The 19,135-nt window shown below is 42.2% G+C and overlaps 1 pseudogene across 1 annotated transcript; it reads right to left on the minus strand.

Moving 5' to 3' along the window:
• Positions 1 to 5,183: 5,183 nt before the first annotated feature.
• LOC308279205 (NADH dehydrogenase [ubiquinone] 1 alpha subcomplex subunit 3-like) lies at positions 5,184 to 5,437 on the minus strand (annotated as a pseudogene). The gene has a single exon. The product of its transcript is annotated as an NADH dehydrogenase [ubiquinone] 1 alpha subcomplex subunit 3-like (transcript).
• Positions 5,438 to 19,135: the final 13,698 nt, after the last annotated feature.

Genomic DNA, 19,135 nt, shown 5'->3' on the forward strand with positions numbered 1-19,135 from the left:
TAAAATCCTTCTGTCAGCCTCTCTAGCACTGGAATTATAGGCATGTACAACCTTGCTTGGCTTTTAATTTTATTTTGAAACAGGGTCTTGCTAAGTTACTATGTGCTGGCCTCAAACCTGTGATCCTCCTGTCTCAGCTTCCCAAGTACTGAGATTACAGGCACACATCACTGCACCCAAGCTAGGGTCAGACCTGCACAAAGATTAACTAGGTGACCATCTACACATTCTTATGCAACAACCATCCAACAGGTCTGTAATTATCTCTCCTCCTAGGCCTTTATGCTGTCAGAAATTCTAGGCCAGGCATGTTGGTCAAAGAGATTGCCATTTCTACCATTTCCTTCTTAGGGAAACTGCATGATCTACAGTTTGTTGCTGAAGAAAGTGGCCCTAAACTATTCCTTTGGAGTAGAGCAGTGACATTTTGGGTCACAAATGGGCACCTGATACAAAGGGCAGTCAATCTATTAGCTGGTGGTGACCTTTATGTGAAGTGGCCTAAGAAAGAAAGATTGCTTAGAAGTACAATGAGAACTATCTGGGACATGAGACCTGTCTTCCCAGCATGCAGGTGGCAAAATACAGAAAATTTTTAGTTTGCTAGTAACAGAAGTATAAATAAGAAGTGATTAAATAAAAGCAGAGACCAACTAGAGTATTTTTATTTTTATTACTTGAAAGTATATGTGTGGTACTTGGGATTGAACCAGGGACACTCTACCTCTTTGCTAAACCCCCAGCCCTGTTTGATTTTTTATCTTGAAACAGGGTCTCACTAAGTTGCTGGGGCTGGCTGTGAACATGTGATCTTCCTATCTCAACATTCAAAGTACTGAGACTAAAGGCATGCACCACCACACCCAAGTGAGATGTTTTTAAATGACAGAGCACTCAATACCATTCTGGTTCCTGAGATGACATCTGATCTCTGAAACTCTTAGCTTCTGAATCATGTCAATTCCTGAGTTCCTGATGGTACTTTTGGAGTGGCATTTATTTGCATCCATGTATTTGAGGGACAGGCTATGTCACCTCTTTTTTAGTTCTTATTTTGAGGATCAACCTCAAAAAAGAAGTGAGAAAAGAGGGGAGAGAGTTTTAGTGCCAGGTGGGCCCCTTTTCCTTTAGAAGTACCAATCTATTACATGTCTTATGGAAGTCCCTCCTCAACTCCATTCTCTCACTTCACCCCTCTGTCCAAGTCTAGTCCCAAACTGATGATAACTTGATGTGGTCAGTTTGTTATCAAAGTCACCCTTTCCCTTTCTGACAGGCATTCCAATCCAGGATGGCCCAGACAGGCAGTGTGTTCTTGCTTGTAGTAGGCTTAGTTACTACACCAGCTTAGCTTTTTCCTTCATATCTTAGGCCAACAAAATTGCAGATGCCCAATTCAATTGCCTGGTCTTAAGCATGGTGCCCACAGTGACTGACACTGGCACAAAATAAGGTTGGACACAAAACTAGTGTTGACTTTATGGCAGCTCCAGAAGCAAAAAAGCAGTTAATGGAAGAGTATACATCCTTCCAAGCCTTTGGCCACAGTAGTTAGTGTGGATGGCTTCATGATATTTTTCAAGCCACATAGACACTATATTTGAGCTCAGTGTTATGGACAGGACTGTGGAAGAATCTTATCCCTAACTTTACCAAAGGCCAGCCTTCTCATTTGTTTTCAATTTGAACTGAATCAGCCGGAGGAAGATAAATGATACAAGGCCACTGTTTGCAAACCTCTGGCAATCTGTAGTGGAAACGATATGTGACACTCAGATCTTTGTGCCATCATGTGGTGAGAGCCAACCAGAATAATTTTAGAACAGGAACCCAGATATTCCTTTAGTGAGCCCATCTAAATCAGTTTGTGAGATTCATCTCTCCATTTTTTATGCTTATTGTAGAAAGTGGGTAAGCCCACAATGATGGAGAAAAGTGCTGTAGTTAACATCTCTAGGACTCTACAGAAGGAGGCCATGGAAGATCTGGGATAATTCCAGGGCCCATTGGACTAAGCTAAATCCCACATCACTGCTCACCCCGTACCCCCAAAATCAAATTTTCAGCTTTAAAAAATGGAATCTTTTAGGCTCTGTACCCCTTATGTTTTGAATATTGAGACTTCATAGAAAATTCTGGAGCTAGAGGGAGGGATAAAGAAAGCACTGAAATTGATCAAATAAACCTTACAAACTAATATTGTACATACTTCTTAGGCTTATCCCTTCCGCTTGTGAACTGGACAAGGATGAGATGACATCTTGGTTTTATAATTGAAGTCTTCATATGCTCTTTCATTTGTGTTTATTTTTATTGTTTTGGTGCTGACAGTTGAACCCAGGTGCATTATACCTCCAAACTATACTCCTAGCCTTATTTTTATTTTTATTTAATTTTATTTTTATTTTGTTATGTTGCTGAGGCTGCTTTCAAACCTGTAATCCTCCTATTAGCCTCCCAAATACTGGAATTATAGGTTGGGGCCACCAGGCCTAGGTCATATATGCTTTTGTTTTAACTCCACTTACTGTCTGTTTGCCTTTAATGGATCATTCCACCTAGGCCATCTGATATTCTTACATCCTCTAGTACAGAGCAGATAGGGAGGTTCTGGCGTCACCTATGGCAAGACCAGGATCCAATAACCCTGAACAAGAAAGGAAAAGCTTTTTGGCCAAAGGACTCTTCCTCTCACCTCTTGAGCCTCTCAGAACTGACCCAAGCTAGCTTGTCTCCATGACAGAACCAACATCCTGGGCTCTAATACATCCAACTACTCTGTGAAGAATATCATTTGCTGAAGGATCTACTCTCCAAAATGCCTAGCATCAGATAATTCTGGTTTAAATAAGCCAATAATGGAGCAAACTTATGTAATATGCTTCTTTCTATGCTTCAGTTATGAGCACACAGCATCATTTATGTGGTCTTTTTCAAATAAAATGCCGAAGAGAAAGTGTTGTGTCTCTCAGATTGGGCAACAGATCAAACAGGAGAAACTGAGTTGAATACTGGGGTTAGAATATTTTCCCTGTGGTCTCCTTGTGCACCATCTAGTTTCAACCATGATATTGTTGATGATGATACATTCAATTTATCCAATCAATATTCTTTAGTTCTTGCTATGTGCTAGGTATGGTGCTTAGCCCTTAGCAATCATCAGTGAATAAAACAAAAAATCTCCAACTTCCTGGGGTTCATATTCTTCTTCATAATTTTTTCACCTTTATTGTCTTTTTTCTCTATATTTATCATTACCATTTCATTCTAGTCAATTTCTTTTAAATGTGTTCCTTTGCAGAAAGACTCAAACAGATATATTTAAAGCTGACATAGCATAGGTGCTTAATAAATAGGTGTTGACTTAATGAATGCCTGTTAATACCCTGCTTGGAAGGCATTAGATTGAACTAAGGCATTAGACTTGCACAGCATAGGTGCCTAATAGGTGCCTAATAGGTGAGTTAACAAATGCATGTATGTGTAATAACTGTGTGTATATCACCACTCCATACCTGCGGCTTAGCTCAATCTATTGCCCTGCCTCATTTCTCTCTGATTATCCTTTAAAAGTCAGCCTCATTTCTTCAATGATGGTTTCTCAAGAAAATCACCTTTCAACAACCAAAGTGTTTACCACTCATTTGATTTTCATCACCAACAATATTGTGACAGCTTGGGATTACATTTTGGTTATTTAACTCTCCTAATGGTCACTCATGAATTTGGGTCCATTCCTCTAAAGTAAAATAATTTCCAGTTTCCCGGGGGCTCTGTGAAAATGATACCATAACAAAAGAGTATATAGGGCAATTTTAAGCCCTGAGAAGAGAGAATGACCCTCTCTTCCCTCTCTGACCATGAACCTCGGCAAGCCAGAAGCTTCCACACGAGTCTTATTCCAAATTAGCCCCCTCAACATGCCTGTATGGTTCTGGACAAGTGTCAGGGCCTTGACATTCAGTATGTTCACTGGTATAATGAAGATGTTGACCTCTGGATACTATGATGCCTTGCAGTTTTCTATCTGTTAGGATTGATTTTTATTGGCTGCAGGCAGAAAGGAAATAGCCAGGACATTTGAGAAAGTACAGTACCTTCTCAAATGACCCTCAGCACCACCATGTCTGCCCTCCTCTAATTAAAAGTGCAATGCACAAACACTTGGATATTGGCTTTAATTAAAGCAGCCAAAAAAGTATAGAATTACAGCTAATGCCCACATATAGACCTGATATTTCAATATTTCAAACTCTGAGCTCTGTAATTTTCTCAAAAACTACCCACAAGTGATAAAGGTTTAAGGGAAGGAAGGTGTTTTTGTTTGTTTATTTATTTATTTACTTACTTATTTATTTATTTATTTTGTGGTACTAGGGATTGTACCCAGGGGCATTATACCTTCCAGCTACACCCCAACACTATTTTTTTATTCTTTATTTTGAAACATATATTTAAAGAATAATCAGAGAGAAGGGAGGCAAGGCATTAGATTAAGCTAAATTGCGGGTATGGAGTGGTGATATACACACAGTCATTACACATAATGCATGTGTCACCACCTATCTATTAGGTACCTATGCTGTGCAAGTCTAATGCCATAGCTCAATCTAATATCTTAGGGTCGTACTAAGTTGCAGAGGACCTCGCTAAGTAGCTGAGGCTGGCTATGAACATGCGATCCTCCTATCTCAGCTTCTCAAGTACTGGAATTGCAAGTGTGTGTCACCATGCCCAGCTTAATTTTTATTTTAATTAGTGTGTGTGTGTGTGTGTGTGTGTGTGTGTGTGTTTGTGTGTGTGTGTTATTGGAGATTAGACCCAGGTTTATTCTACTTCTGAGCTATACCACCCATCCTATTTTAATTTTAATTTAATTTTTTATTGGTGCACTATAGGCTCACATCATAATGTGGATCATGTTGACATTGGCACATATTCAGTGTTTGGCGCCCTCCCCCATTGTTTTCCCCTTTTCCCTCCTCCCAATACTGAGTGTTCATGTTAACTATGGTTAACATATTTGAATGTAGCTCACATATTTGAATAACACATATTTGAATGTAGCTTTTCTATTCATTAAACTCGGCCTTCTTCCTACCCTACCCTTCTTTTCTGGCATTTTATTTTTTGGTTTCACATTTTTATTAGGGGAAGAGGCTTCCTCCTGTCAATGGAAGTGTTCACAAGTTCTTCAGCCACTCCAGGCTGGGACCCTGGGGGTGTTGTGGGTGACTGGGCATGTCAGGCATGTTTCCATCTCTTGGACAGGCACTGGGTAGTTGTAGGGTGTGGCTTTGTTGGTCATGATGGCATACTTGGTGTTGGGGCTGATTGGGGGCAGAATTACAGAGAGGCCTGCAATGGTGAAGGACACAACCAGCACTGGATACTGGGCCCAGGTGTTCTTGAGGTAGGCGGCAATTCTTGCAGCCATCTTGCTCCTGGCAGCGGCCCTTTTCTGACTTCTAAAAAGGGTCTTGCTAAGTTGCCAATACTGCTCTCGAACCTGCAATCCTCTTGTCTCAGCCTCCCAAGTACTGGGATTACAGGTGTGTGCCACAGTACCCACCTTCCTTTTCTTTTCTCTTTCTTTTTCTTTTTCTTTCTTTTCCTTCAGTCTTTCCTTTCTCCTTCTCCTTCTCCTTCTCCTTCTTCTTTTTTGGTACTTGAGATGGAACCCAGAGGCATTTGACCTCCGAGCTACACCCCTGCCTTATTTTTTATCCTTTATTTTGAAACCGGGTCTCACTGAGTTGCAAAGGACCTCACTAAGTAGCTGAGGCTGTACACAAACCATGATCCTCCTGTCACAGCCTCCCAAATGCTGTAATTACAAGTGTACGCCACCACATCTGGCTTCTTTTTTTCCTTTTTTTAGTAATTTTATTGGTGCATTGTAGTCATACATCTTAATGGAGTACAAGATGGTAGAGGCATACATTCACACATCACTCATTTAGCCCTTCTCCAATTCCCACCCCACTCCCTCCCCCTTCCCTTTTTGTCATGTTTGGCTTAGTGATTGACTTTGATATGTTTTTGAATGCACATCATGTACATTAGGGAATTTTCCTCTTCCCCCTCCCATCACTCCCAGTTAAGTCTCCTTATTTGCTCATCTATGGTTTCTTCTCTTTTGTCTAGAGTTCCTCCTCTGATCCTTTTTCTCCCTAACTTCCTAATATTAAGGAGAGCATCTGACTTCTTACTTTTTGTGACTGACTAATCTGTGTACTTGTACATTAAACAAAAACAAAGAAATGGCCAGCATTCCAGACAGTACCCTTGTCTCCTTTTCCCTCTCCTTACTGTGAAACATCCCAGGACACATTGGCCTGTGATGTGAAAGTTGGAGTGATGGAGATCCTAATCTTAACTCTGTCATTCACAGGCTGTGTGACCTTAGCCAAGTTAAGTTATTTAGCCTGTGGTCTTTACTCCTGTGAAAGGGAATAACAGTCATATACCACACAATGGACAACATGTACCACAGTGGTCCCATAAAATTGTAATGGAAGCTGAGTGTTGTGGTACACACTTGTGGTCCCAGAACTTGGGAGGCTAAGACAGGAGGATCGCAGGTTCATAGCCAGCCTCAGCAACTTTAAAAGGCCCTCCACAACTTAGTGAGACCCTGCTTCAAAATAAATAGAATAGGACTGGAGGTGTAGCTGAGAGGTAGGATGTTCCTGTGTTAACTCCTCAGAACCACAAAAAAATTGTAATAGAGCTGAAAAAATCCCTACTGCCTAATAACATCATAATCAACATAAGTTGTGGCATGACACATTATTCCTGTGTTTGTATGATGTTGGTATAAGAAAATTTGCAGTACTGCCAGTCATATAAATGTATGGCATAAAATTATTTATAGTTCATAATACTTAAAAATGATAATAAATGTCCATGTTACTGGGTCATGTATTTACTATAGTATACTTTTTAAAAAATGGGGGCTTTTTTGGGATACTAGAAATGGAATTCTACCTCCGAGCTATACCCCCAGCCCTATTTTTTATTCTTATTATGAAAAAGAATTTCACTGAGTTGCAAAGGGCCTCATTAAATAACTAAAGCTGGCTGTGAACTGTGATCCTCCTGTCTCAGCCTCCCAAATGCTGGGATTACAAGTGTGCGCCACCATACCCAAATTGAGGGCTTTTTAAACTAACATATGTATATATATGTACAAATAGTACATAAATATTGTACAAATAGTACATATTTATGGAGTACAGTTTGATAATTAAGTACACTCATACAGTGTGTATTGATCAAATCAGGCTAATTTGCATTTCCATTTTCTTAATATTTCTTTGTGTTTGGAGCTTTTGAGCTGGTGTCTTCTAATTCTTCATAAATGTATAATAGATTATTGTGAACTATAAAATATATAATAGGTTATTGTGAACTATAGACATTTCACTGTGCTTTAGATCATTTCAATTTATTTATCCCAAGTAGCTTTGTTTTGGTACCCATTGTCCAAAATTCCTCTAACACCATTCCCCACTACACTTGCTAGCCTCTAGTAATTACTGCTCTATTATCTTGCACTTTGAGATCAACTTTTGTAGCTTCCAAATATAAGAGAAAATACGTAGTACTTGTCTTTCTGTGTCTAATTCATTTCACTTTACACAATGTCTTGTAGTTCCATCCCTTTTGCTGCAGAAGACAAGATTTCATTTCTTTTTTGTGGCTGGGTAGCATTCTATTATCACATTTTCTTTACACCTAGGTTGATTCTTTCTCTTAAATATTATATATGATGTATTTATTGTTATTTTAGAACACATTCCTTCTAATTATAAGTAATTTTTCTGTAAAAATGTATGTGCCGGGCGTGGTGGCACATGCTTGTATCCCGGCATTCAGGAGGCAGAGACTGGAGGATTGTGGTTCGCAGACAATCTCGACTACTTACCAAGGCCCTTTGCAAGTCAGTGAGACCCTGTTTCAAAAAACAAAAACATACTAAAAAATAGGGGTAGGGGTGTAGCTCAGAGGTACAATGCCCCTGGGTTCCACCCCTAGTACCTAAAAAAAAATGTACGCAGTCTCAAACATCTTGTGATTACCACATCTCCTGACTACAACAAGAAGCCACAAGTGACTGACTTGTACCATCTAGGTTTGTACACTCTGATATTTGTACAATAACAAAATCACCCAATTGTGCATTTCTCAGAATGCATCTCTATCAGTAAGTTGTGTGTAGATACAATAATGATATTCATAGTATCATTATGAGGATTTAATGAACAGGGTCTGGCAATTTTTAGATTATCTGTTAATTGTCCAAATCATAACATCGGAACAGGAAGGTCCACAATGTCTTCCTGGGGATTCAGAGTGATGGTGTTCTTGAAACTGGAGCTATTCAGTCTCTACATAGGAGGTAGCTTTTTCTCTGCTCTTTGTCCACAAGTCCTAAAAACTGCCCCATGGTTTGACCAAATCAGAACTTATTTTTCTTGGGGAAAAGAACAGAAATACTCTAATGCCCCTCAAGAAGCTCAAAGAGTAGCTAATGCAATTCATCTCCGACTTAATTTCACCTTCAGCCATCTGAATAAAGGACCCAGAAGCTAAAAAAAGGAGATGAGTTGATGAGCTAGTTGAAGTCACACAATCAAGTGTTGGTAGAGTTGATTCTACCTCTCTACCTCTTAATCTTTTCTCTGCATATTTTATTTCATTGTGGTTTTAGGGATTGAATCCAGAGGATTCTACCTCCTGTCGACACCCCAGCCCTTTTTTTATATTTTTTTATGAAACAAGGTCTGGCTAGGTTGCTGAAATTCTCCGTAAGTTGCTGAGGCTGTCCTTCAACCACAGTGTTCCTGTTCAGTCTCCCAAATCCTCGGAGTACAGAGTGTGCCACCATGCCTGGCTGTCTGCATCTTTTACCCATGAGAGATGGTAAAGATAATATCTGCAGCACAAAATATGTAAACAAACCAAAACATCAATTCAGTAGATAGTCCCTATAAACCAGGTTTCTCATCCTCAGCACAACTGATCTTTAGCCTGTATAATTTCTTCTTGTGGGGACTGTCCTATACTCCTATATTGCATGGTGAGACATTTATCGGTGTTCTTTTCCCTTTCCCATCAGAAACTGGTAGCATCCTTCCCTACTTGTGATAGCTAAAACTGTCTTCAAACATTGCTAAGCATTATCTATTTTAAGGTGGCAAAATCTCAGATTGAGAATCACTGCTCAATAGTAAATGCTCAGTTCTTTTCTCACTTCTTAACTCTACTGTCTTCAGTGGTGATACCACCCAACCCATGATGAACAAAAATGCTTTCAGATGTCCCTAGCTCTGATCTCTGTTGCCCACTGTGCTCTCATATACCACTGCCTACTTGACATTTCCCTCACACGTGTGATGAGCAGGTCAGGCAGTATGTCCAATATTGGGCTCCTCATTCTTGATTCTGCCCTTTCCCAATGCATGTGTGTTCTCTTTCATTTGTCCTTCCACCAGACAATCCTGCACGCTTACTGTGTTAGTTTCCAGTGGCTGCAGAAATATATCAATACAAACTTGGTGAGGTTTTAAACCACAGAAATTTACTGTCACAGTTTCTGAAGCTTAGAAGTCCCAAGAAAAAGCATGAGCGTCCTCTAAAGGCCCTAGGGGAGAGTCCTTCCCTGCCTCTTCTAACCCTGGCTGCTTCAGTCATCCCTTGCCATACTGTGGCATAATTATAGTCTTTGACTCTGTCTTCACACAGCCTCCTCCTCTTTTGTTTCTGTGTTTCCAAGTGTGTGTGTGTGTGTGTGTGTGTGTGTGTGTGTGTGTGTGTGTGTGTTACTGGTTACTGGGGATGGAAGATGGAAGCCAGGGACATTCTACCTTTGAGCCACACCCACAACTTTATCTTATTTTTTATTTTGAAACAGGATCTCGCTAAGTTGCTGAGGGCCTCACCAGGTTGTTGAGGCTGACTACAAGCCTGCAATCCTCCTGTCACAGCCTTCCAAGTACTGGGATAATAGGCATGCACCACCATGCCTGGATATGTGTGTCTCTTATAATGACACTTGTCATTGGATTTACAGCTTACCTGGGCCACCCAGGATGACCTCATATCATGATCCTTAGTTGCAAAGATGTTTATTTTTTTCCAAATATGGACACATTCACCAGTTCCTGGGTTTAACTCATGGGTATATCTTTTTAGGGGACATCATTCAGTCATGATTCTTGCTATGTACCAGGGATGTTGTAGGTGCTGAGAATACAGCAAAGGATAAAGCAGTGTCTGATATCTTGAAAATTACAGTATCCTGTGAGGAGATAGTTAATAAAAGAGTAGCTGTACAATATATAATGGCAGATAGTGATAAATACTATGAAGAAAAAGCAAAGTAAATAGATAGAAAATGACTGGAGCTGCTACTTTTGATAGGGTATTCAAGGCAAGCCTCTTTGAAGAAATGATGTTCAAGTACAGACCTGAGTCAGTCCAGCAAGATTCGGTAAGCTTAAGGAAAGGTGTTAGAGGCAGAGGGAATCACAAGTGAAAGGGCCTTCAGAAAAGAAGGTAGGCTTGAGGGAAATCAAGTAGACCAGAGTGCCTATTGCATGGGTAGTTACCAGAAGAGGGGCAGGAGACGATTTGGGAAGGGTTAGTAGAGTAGTAGTGGGAACCAGAGCAGAGTGGGAGAATCATGGGCCATGGAAAGTACTTTGGTTTTACTCTGTGTGTGATGAGAAACCATTACAGAGAGGTTGGAGTTGAGGGGAGTAACATGACCTGATCTGTATTTTGTAAAGGTCAACCTGGTTGCTATGTGTGGGCTGAAATGCCCCAGCAGGGTCAGTGTACAGGTGGTGAGAGCAGCCAGGTGAAAGGAGAAATGCTATCAACATCTACCCAGTAGCTTAGGCCAAAAACCTGGGAGTCATTCTGGATTCCTCGCCTTCCCTTACCCTCCACATTGAATCTATTGGAAAAGCCTTTTGGCTTCCTTTTCAAAGTGCATCTATAATATCATCACTCCTCCCCACCTCTCACTACTTCCATCTTTGTCCAAGCTACTATTGACTGTTGCCTGGACCACCAGCATGGCCTCCCAGCTGGTTTCTTCAACCCTTGCCTCCTTAGTCTAGTCCCAACATGGTAGCCAAAGCAGTCTTTCTAAAGCCTAAATTGGAGCACAATATCCCTTGTTGTAAAATCCTTAATAGTTTTCTAGTGCATTTAAAACAGAATTCAAGCACTCTACCATGGTCCTTATTATCTGACTCCCACCTACACTCTCAGTCCATTTCCTCCCATTCTGACCCTATGCGCAACACTCTAGCCCTCTGCCCTTCATTCTGTCCTATACGCTCTTCCAGTATGTTTCTAACTCAGGGTCTTTGTACTAGCTATTCCCCTAGGTATAATATTTGCTTCCTCAGCTGCTGCTGCCGCCTCTAAGAGGCCTCCCTGATTGTCCTTATGAAAGTAAGACCCTGTCAAGGACCCCATTTTATTCAGAGCATTAATATTCTCTGGAATTATATCAGATATTTGATTTGTTATGTGTTTATATGGCTCCTTGTTGAATACCTGTCTTTTCCCACCAAAAGGCAAAGCTCATGTCTAAATTGTTCACTGTTGTGTGTCTGGCCCACAGTAGTTTCCCAGTTAATGTCTGTGGAGTGAATGAACCTCTCTCCCAGTGCAAGACTGGGACAGGAGCTTAAGGACCATCTAGTGGCTGGGCATCTGAATCATCTGGAGGACATTGTAAAAATCTGCATTAACCAGGTTATCTACCATCTTTCTGTTCACCCATTCCTGGGCCATCCTTATTCAAGTATGTGCATGTACATGTGCACATGGTGTGTGTGTGTGTAGTACCGGGGATTGGACCCAAATGAACTTTACCTCTAACCTGCACCTTCAGCCCTTTTTTATTTTGAAAAAGGGTCTCACTCACTTACTATGCTCTGGCCTTGAACCTGTAATCCTCCTGACTCAGCCTCTCAAGTACTGGGATTACAGGCAAGCATCACCACGCAGCCAATATATCCATATATTGGAATATATAGCCAAAATATGTTTTATATACATAGAAAAACCTCTAGAAACATTAGGCAATCTACATAGCATTACCCCTCAGTACTTGCATAGGGATGGAGGAAAGAAACATTTTTTTTTTGCGGTACTGGGTATGGAACCCAGGGGTCTTCTGCCTCCGAAGGACACCCCCAGCCCTATTTTTTATTCTTTATTTTTTGAAACAGGATCTTACTGAGTTACAAAGGGCCTCACTAAGTAGCTGAGGCTGTTTTCGAACTGTGATCCTCCTGTCTCAGCTCCCCAAATGGTGAGATTACAAGCGTGTGGTACCATGCCTCACTTGAGAAGAGAAAATTTAAAAATCCATATAGACAGGTTTGGGAGTACAGCTCAGTGGTAGAGTGTTCACTTAGCATTCATGAGACCCTGAGTTCAGTCCCAGCACTGCAAATCATAATTATCATCATCATCATCATCATCATCATCATCATCATCATCATCCAGATAGTCAATCCATCTTCCAGATGAACTAAAGCAAAAACTCTTGGGGCAGGGTCCAGAAATCTGCATTTTGAACAAGTTCAGTTTGCAACATAAACTTACATAGCACTGAATGCTACTGTTCTAAGTACTTTACAAATATGAACTCATGCAATCTCACTTTAATCATTTGAATATTCCTATTTTAACTGTTGGGAAAAGTGAGGTTCAGGGAGGTTTATTCATTTGGCCAAAGATCACCCAGGTAGGAATTAGTGGAGTTAGAATTTGAAACCAGACAGTCCATCCTCTCAACCCCTATTCCACCTTGCCTCTGTAAGGTCATGTTTGGGACCCAAAGCTACATTGTTTCCGTTGAAGACACTGAAGCCCAGAAAAGACAATGGGCTTCTTTGAAGTCACATCAGGGTTGAGACAGGTTTTCTGTCTTCCCATCTGATTAGCATTCCATCCTGTCTAGTCATTTGGGGTGGTGTGAGGAGCAAGGTCCAGGAATATGCTGCCCGCATCAAAAAAAAAAAAAAAAAAGGGATTTTGCTGTGAGCACTGTGTTCGGAATGCAGAAATGCACCCTGGGGTTGGGTTGTCTCTTCATCTTTTGGGGAATGCAAGCTGTAAATTGGTACCGCCCTTCCCTCAACCCAGCTAGCAAAGCTGCTAGCAAGGAGGCCTGCTGATGCTAGGCTGTGTGAGGAACGTAGGCAAAGGGGGAAGCACATTCCTTTAGAATATCTTACCTGCTTCTTCCATGGAAAGTGTGCAAGGCCTCAGCAGCCCCCAATGAGAACGTTGGGATGGCCTAGCCTCAGTTACTTCCCCAGGAGGCTGTGAGCCAAACAGGCTTTTCAATTTTCAGATGCTGTTTAATTAATATAAAGGTTCTTCTGTAACCTGGCTTTGAATGGACAAGTTTTCCTCAGTAGAGTAGATGCACAGGTTCACCCTTTTTCCAGTACTTTTCATTGAGCAACTGGATGTTTGCAATCAATAAACTAGGACTTCAGTCACATGGAAGCAAGGGGCATTGAAGGGTTAAGTGATTTATGGAAGTCACACTGCCAAAGAAAGACTCTTTGTTTTCTCCTCTGCTGCCCTGTATCTTTTGTGGGAGACTCAGCAAGACTGATCAGACTCACATTGCTCAGAACAGCAGAGGGTGAACAATGTCATGTTGGCCTTGTCCATCTGGAAATTCACCCTTTTTATATTTATTTATTTATTTGGTACTGGGAATGGAACCCAGAGGCATTCTACCTCCAAATTATACTCCCAACCTATTTTTTTTTAAATTTTGAGTCATGATCTCACTAACTTGCTGAGGCTGAGCTTGAACTTGTGATTGTCTTATCTCAGTCTCCCAAGTACTGGGATTAAAGGTATGTGCCACTGCTCCCAGTGGGAAGGCCACTTTTATTTGTATCCAGGCCACAATTAGAGGGGATATTTGGAAAAGCCTATGCAGAGACAGGCAAACTTTAGCAACTTCTGTCTTAAAATTGCCTCGTATAGAATTCTAGTATAGGAAAGTAGAAAGAGGCCAGATGTGAGTTCCATTCTTCTTTATTATAAGCCAACTCAGCAATGCTTAGGGATAAGACACAATAGGGCTGTCTGTGAGTTCCAAATAAAGCCTGCGGATCCCAGGTCTTGAAGTTGGATTGTGTCCTATGGCCATGACAGCTCGGCTCCCCTGCATCAGACAGATCTGCTCTCTACCTTGTACATATGAATAGGGAAAGTGAGGTCCAGATGGTTACATGAATTTTCTGAGGACCCTCAGCTAGGAATTGAGGGGAAAAACAGTGCTTCATTGATCATTGTTTTTCTTCCCAGATGCTCCCAAATTTCTGTCCTGTGGATCTTTCCATAAGAGCAGAGTTGTGGCCAACTTCTTTCCTCCCATCCTCCTGAAATATTGTACCTCATCTGTATAGCCAGCCTTGCAGACCAGAAGAGGAAGAAGTGAGAAACTGATGAGGAAACTCTTTTTTTGTTTCCTCTTGAATTCTCCAAAATAGTTTCTTCCATTACCTGGAAGCACCAAAGCGTGCAGTGTGGTCTGTCTCACACCACATCTCCATGAAATCCATATAACCACGAGAAAAGCAGAGAACCAGGCCACTGCTATCGAGAGGCTGTTGGTATTTCTTTTTACAGCTTTAAATTACCAATTTCTCTATACCACAGAAGCCTGTGGGTCAGTGGTGCATACAATTGAGTTTATGAGGTGAGTGGAGGACGTGCTTACATTGTCTTGGGTACTTTCTCACTTTTGCCTTCTTTTATTGGCTATGTGGGTTTTCTTCTTTGGACCTCTTGAAAGCATAGAAATATACCCCCAACCTTTCCATTTCATTCTTGAATGGCTCTGTGACTGGGGGCTCCTCTTGGTTTTGCAAATATTAAGAATGTCCCTGCAGATCTCTTTTCAAGCTTCTCAAGAGACTTTGAGGTGTAAGGCCATGCAACTTCATTCAACTTGTGAAACATCTTAAATGACTCCACTGTAGGCTGTTGGGCCGAGATTTTGGTGTTCATGTCAAGTGTCTGGTGTTTCACCCCTATGGGGAATTGTGATCATACCCAACAGATATCTAGCTTCAAAAAGGCAAAGAGTGGTAGCCTTTGGAAAGATCCATCTTTTGAACATTTTCCCTTTCATCTCCAGGAGAGAGATACTATGTGAGCAATTTTGCCTGGCTCTGCACAGATTACAGTCACATATTTCCTCCTTGATAGGAGAGTAAAAACAAACAAGAAACAGTTGAGGAATGACCCACAGTACCTAGATCACGTTGATTGAAGCTCTTTGGGCTCTCATTTTGTGATTAAGTTATGTCAGAGAAAAAGGCGAGCCCCATTCTTCCTTTTGCAGATAGGAACCAAATAGCAGTGTCAGCTCAACCAGCCACAAATCTACCCCGCTGCTTCCTTTCTCATGCTTGTCACACAATTTTTCCTTTTCTGTCCTTCCTTTCTCCCTCTCTTTCTTCCTTCTTTCCCTTTTTCTTTATCGTGTGTGTGTGTGTGTGTGTGTGTGTGTGTGTGTGTGTGTGTGCACTCCAGAGTCACCATTTCCCATGAAAATAGAAAGGAAGAGAGAGCAAGAGAGTAAGCAAGGAAGCACATCAGAGAACTCAGGCTTCAAGAGCCTCTGGGCACACAGCCAGCTCCAGTACTGGGACCACCCAGGGCAGCCCTGTCAGCCCCATGTTCCTCAAAGCGGATGTTACCATAAGCCATTGGAACTTGTATGTGAAGGGGAGCCCTCAAGGCCATTTAATGATGTTTGGATCCTCTCTATGGTTCCCATACCAAGTCTATCCTGCCCTGTGTGCCTCTAAAAGTAGCAATGACACTAGCAAAAATGATTTTGTGTTTTTAAAAGACTCTGAGAGAAAAAGATTTCCTTTCACTTATTCAGTCTCTAAGTCCTATTTATTGAGCATGCACCATCTGACAGGCACTGCAGTGCATCCAGAGGTGAATGAAATAACTGGGATCCCTTCCCTCCTGGAGTTGACAGTCCAGTACATAGATAGATAATACTGGGCATGGTGGCGCAAGCTTGTAATCACAGTATTTGGGAGGTTGAGACAGGAGGATCACACAGGTTTGAAGCCAGCCTCAGCCACTGAGTGAGGCTCTCAGCAATTTAGTGAGACCCTGTTTCCAAATATAGTATAAAATAGGTCTGGAAGTAGAAAAACCACTGGGTTCCACCCCCAAAAAAGTAGTTTTTTAGTACTTTAGGATCGCACAGGTTTGAGGGCCAGCCTCAGCAGCTTTGCAAGACCCTGTTTCCAAATAAAAATGAAGGGCCAGGGATGTAGCCTGGAGGTAGACTATCTCTGGGTTCAAACCCCAGTATCACAAAATAAATAAATAATAAATAAATAAATAAAAACTATACAAGGAAGCAGGGCAATCACGTTATGCTTAACTTTAGTGAAATAGTGTAGAGAACTCCAAAGCATAGCATAGATCACAGTTTTCCCAGAAAGATCCCCAAGTGCTCACCAGTATGTGAATGTGAAATCCAGCAGCGTCTTTGTTAGGTGAGAAGAGGGAGAGGGAATTTCAGCCACCAAACCCTCAAAGTGATGGGGAAAGCACTAAAAAAGATAGCCAGGACTGCTAGATCCTGGTTTGTACCCTTAAACTAGGGCCTTTTCGTGTCTTGTTTGTATGGCAGAGATGGGTGCCAATCCATGATTTTGTTTTCCATATACCCACAAAAAGTCCAGTCAATGAATCTCTTTTGCATGGAGGCTAGTCAGATTCCTTGTTGATATGCTCAGAATCTGGAATTCAGTAGCATCAAAATTAGCCAGGTTGGCTGGCTGGCAAGTCTGGCTTAGGCCGACACCCCTAACCTCTTCGACCTCCCTCCCCCCTAGTCAGCACCCCCTTCTTGAGGTTTTCATTCAGCAGACCTGAGCAAAAGACTGGCTGTCTGACTGCTATTTATTCCTGGAAATGACATGCTATGAAGTCTGCAAACATGTTCTGCAAACATTGGCCCACAAGAGGCTAGCTGTTGAGTTCTGGAAGCCAGGAGGCTGGAGGAGGAAGGGGCTCTGGAGGCATTCCTCAGGCATGAGACAGTTGGTCTCATTGCCTGCTGGAACCTGCCATAAGGTCAACAGGAAGCACATGTGTCAAGGACAGCCCCAAGATAAAATGGGACCATCCAGGGGACTAGGGCTTTGGGGAAAAGTTTTTCAGGTGAATACATAAGGCCGGGCTAAGGAATTCCAGGTTGGAAGACTTGGATTGCTGGTGCCTTTCTTTCATCCCCCCACCCAAATAAGTTTTATCTGCTACCCAGCCAAACTTTGCTAGCACACATGTTTTCCAGAGACAGAAACAAAAATGTGTTTCTGGGGTGGGGGTGGGGTGGGGAGACTGGAGCGATAGTTACATTAGCTGTGTGCAGGGCCATCCTCATCACCTCGGCATTTCCTGGAGATGGTTGCCACCTCCTGTGAATCCTGGCCAAGTTTCTAGGAAGTTTCAGGGCAAGCCCCAAGGCCAACAGCAAGCTGGCTTGACTCAGGGAATAAAAGGAGACTTTAGGGACAGTAGCCAGGCTAAGGCCCCTCTGTGGCCAGTGCCCACCAGTCTCTTCAGCCTTGTCCTCCATTCTCCTGCTGTCCTGCATCTCCAGCCCCGGACTCACCAGATTTCTCTGGCTCCCTCATCAGGTCAAGTAGTGCCCAGCCTCTCTGCCATCATTAGGATTTTTGCCTCTGTCCATGTTGCGCCTTACCCACCACTTCTCCATTTTAAATCTTACTGGTCCTTCCAAACTCCTCTCTAGTCCCTTTTGAAAGCTTCCTATGATATCCTCTATCTGTATTGGGCCTTCTTCTCTGTGAGCCTACAAAACAGTGTGTTCTCCCCGATACTGGTATTTCTCACACTAAAAAAAAACAATTCTTCACATTTATCTCCAGCTTATGATGCGCAAGTCACTGCTCCAAATCCTTTATATGTGTCAACCTTAGGTCTTCACACCTTTACAGTGCTGTTGGCATCCTGACTCTATTGTTAAGGGATCTGAGAAATAAATAACTTGCACAATATCACATAGCCAGGGAGTGGTGAGGCCTGGGTTTGAACCCATGCTGCCTAACTCTGGAATCTGTACTTTTGGAAAATGAACTCACTAAGGACAGAAGAGTCAAGTCACCCCTGAATTCTCAAAGTAGGCATGCCAGAGATATTGGGTAAATTACCGCAACAGACCACGGAGTTCTTGGGGGAAGATTCTGGAAAGATGAGAGGGACCAATAAAAAAGATAACCCCCTATGATACACTTCTACCTGTTGCTCAGGTCCTAGTAAAAAACCCATGTGAGTAAAGCTCCTTCTCCCAGCCCAGGAGCACCCAGAAAGATGTTCTAGGCCTTGCCTCGGGAGATAGTTTCTAGAAGGCAATTTCCCAAGGCCAAACCCCTCTCCACTGCGCCTGCCTGACTCCTTACCCCTTAGTGTAGCCATAACTGCTAGTTTGGTTTTGGTTAAAGACAACAATGTATTTGCTTGCTGGGGGAAGTGGGTGGGGTAGGAGAGAGCTTGGCTTCTCTTTGTTTGGAGAGTTCACATGCAGCCTGTCCTGCCCCAATCCCAGCGAGATTTGGAGGAGCCAGGAGGAGATCTTTCCTAGTCCAAGAACTTTCTGTCTTCGGCCTTGACACCTTCTTGTGCAGGCTTTGCCTATGTGGAATTCCTGTAGCAGAGTGTGAGCTGGCTAGTAGGACTGGATTCAGACCCCCCACTATGCATTCCCAGAGCCTCAGAGGCCCTTTGTGGAAATAAACAAACATCTCTGGAAAAAATCAAAATAGGATGTGATGCACAGGATCCACAGCATTGAATCAAGTCTGGGCATCTAACTTTCTAGGAAGTGGCTGTGAGCATGGGGACTGGGAAAGGGCTTGTTGGACTTAATATTTCTGTGGCCTTGGGTTTCTTAGCTGAAAACTGGGGGAAAACAGTGCTCACCTCATAGAGTTAATGTGAGTATTAAGTCACATACTGAGAACAACTTTTGGCACATAATAAATGTTCAAAGATGGCAAACTGTTATCAGTCT

The sequence above is a fragment of the Muscardinus avellanarius genome, assembly GCF_963383645.1.
Source record: "Muscardinus avellanarius genome assembly, chromosome: X".
NCBI classification, from domain to species: Eukaryota; Metazoa; Chordata; class Mammalia; order Rodentia; family Gliridae; genus Muscardinus; species Muscardinus avellanarius.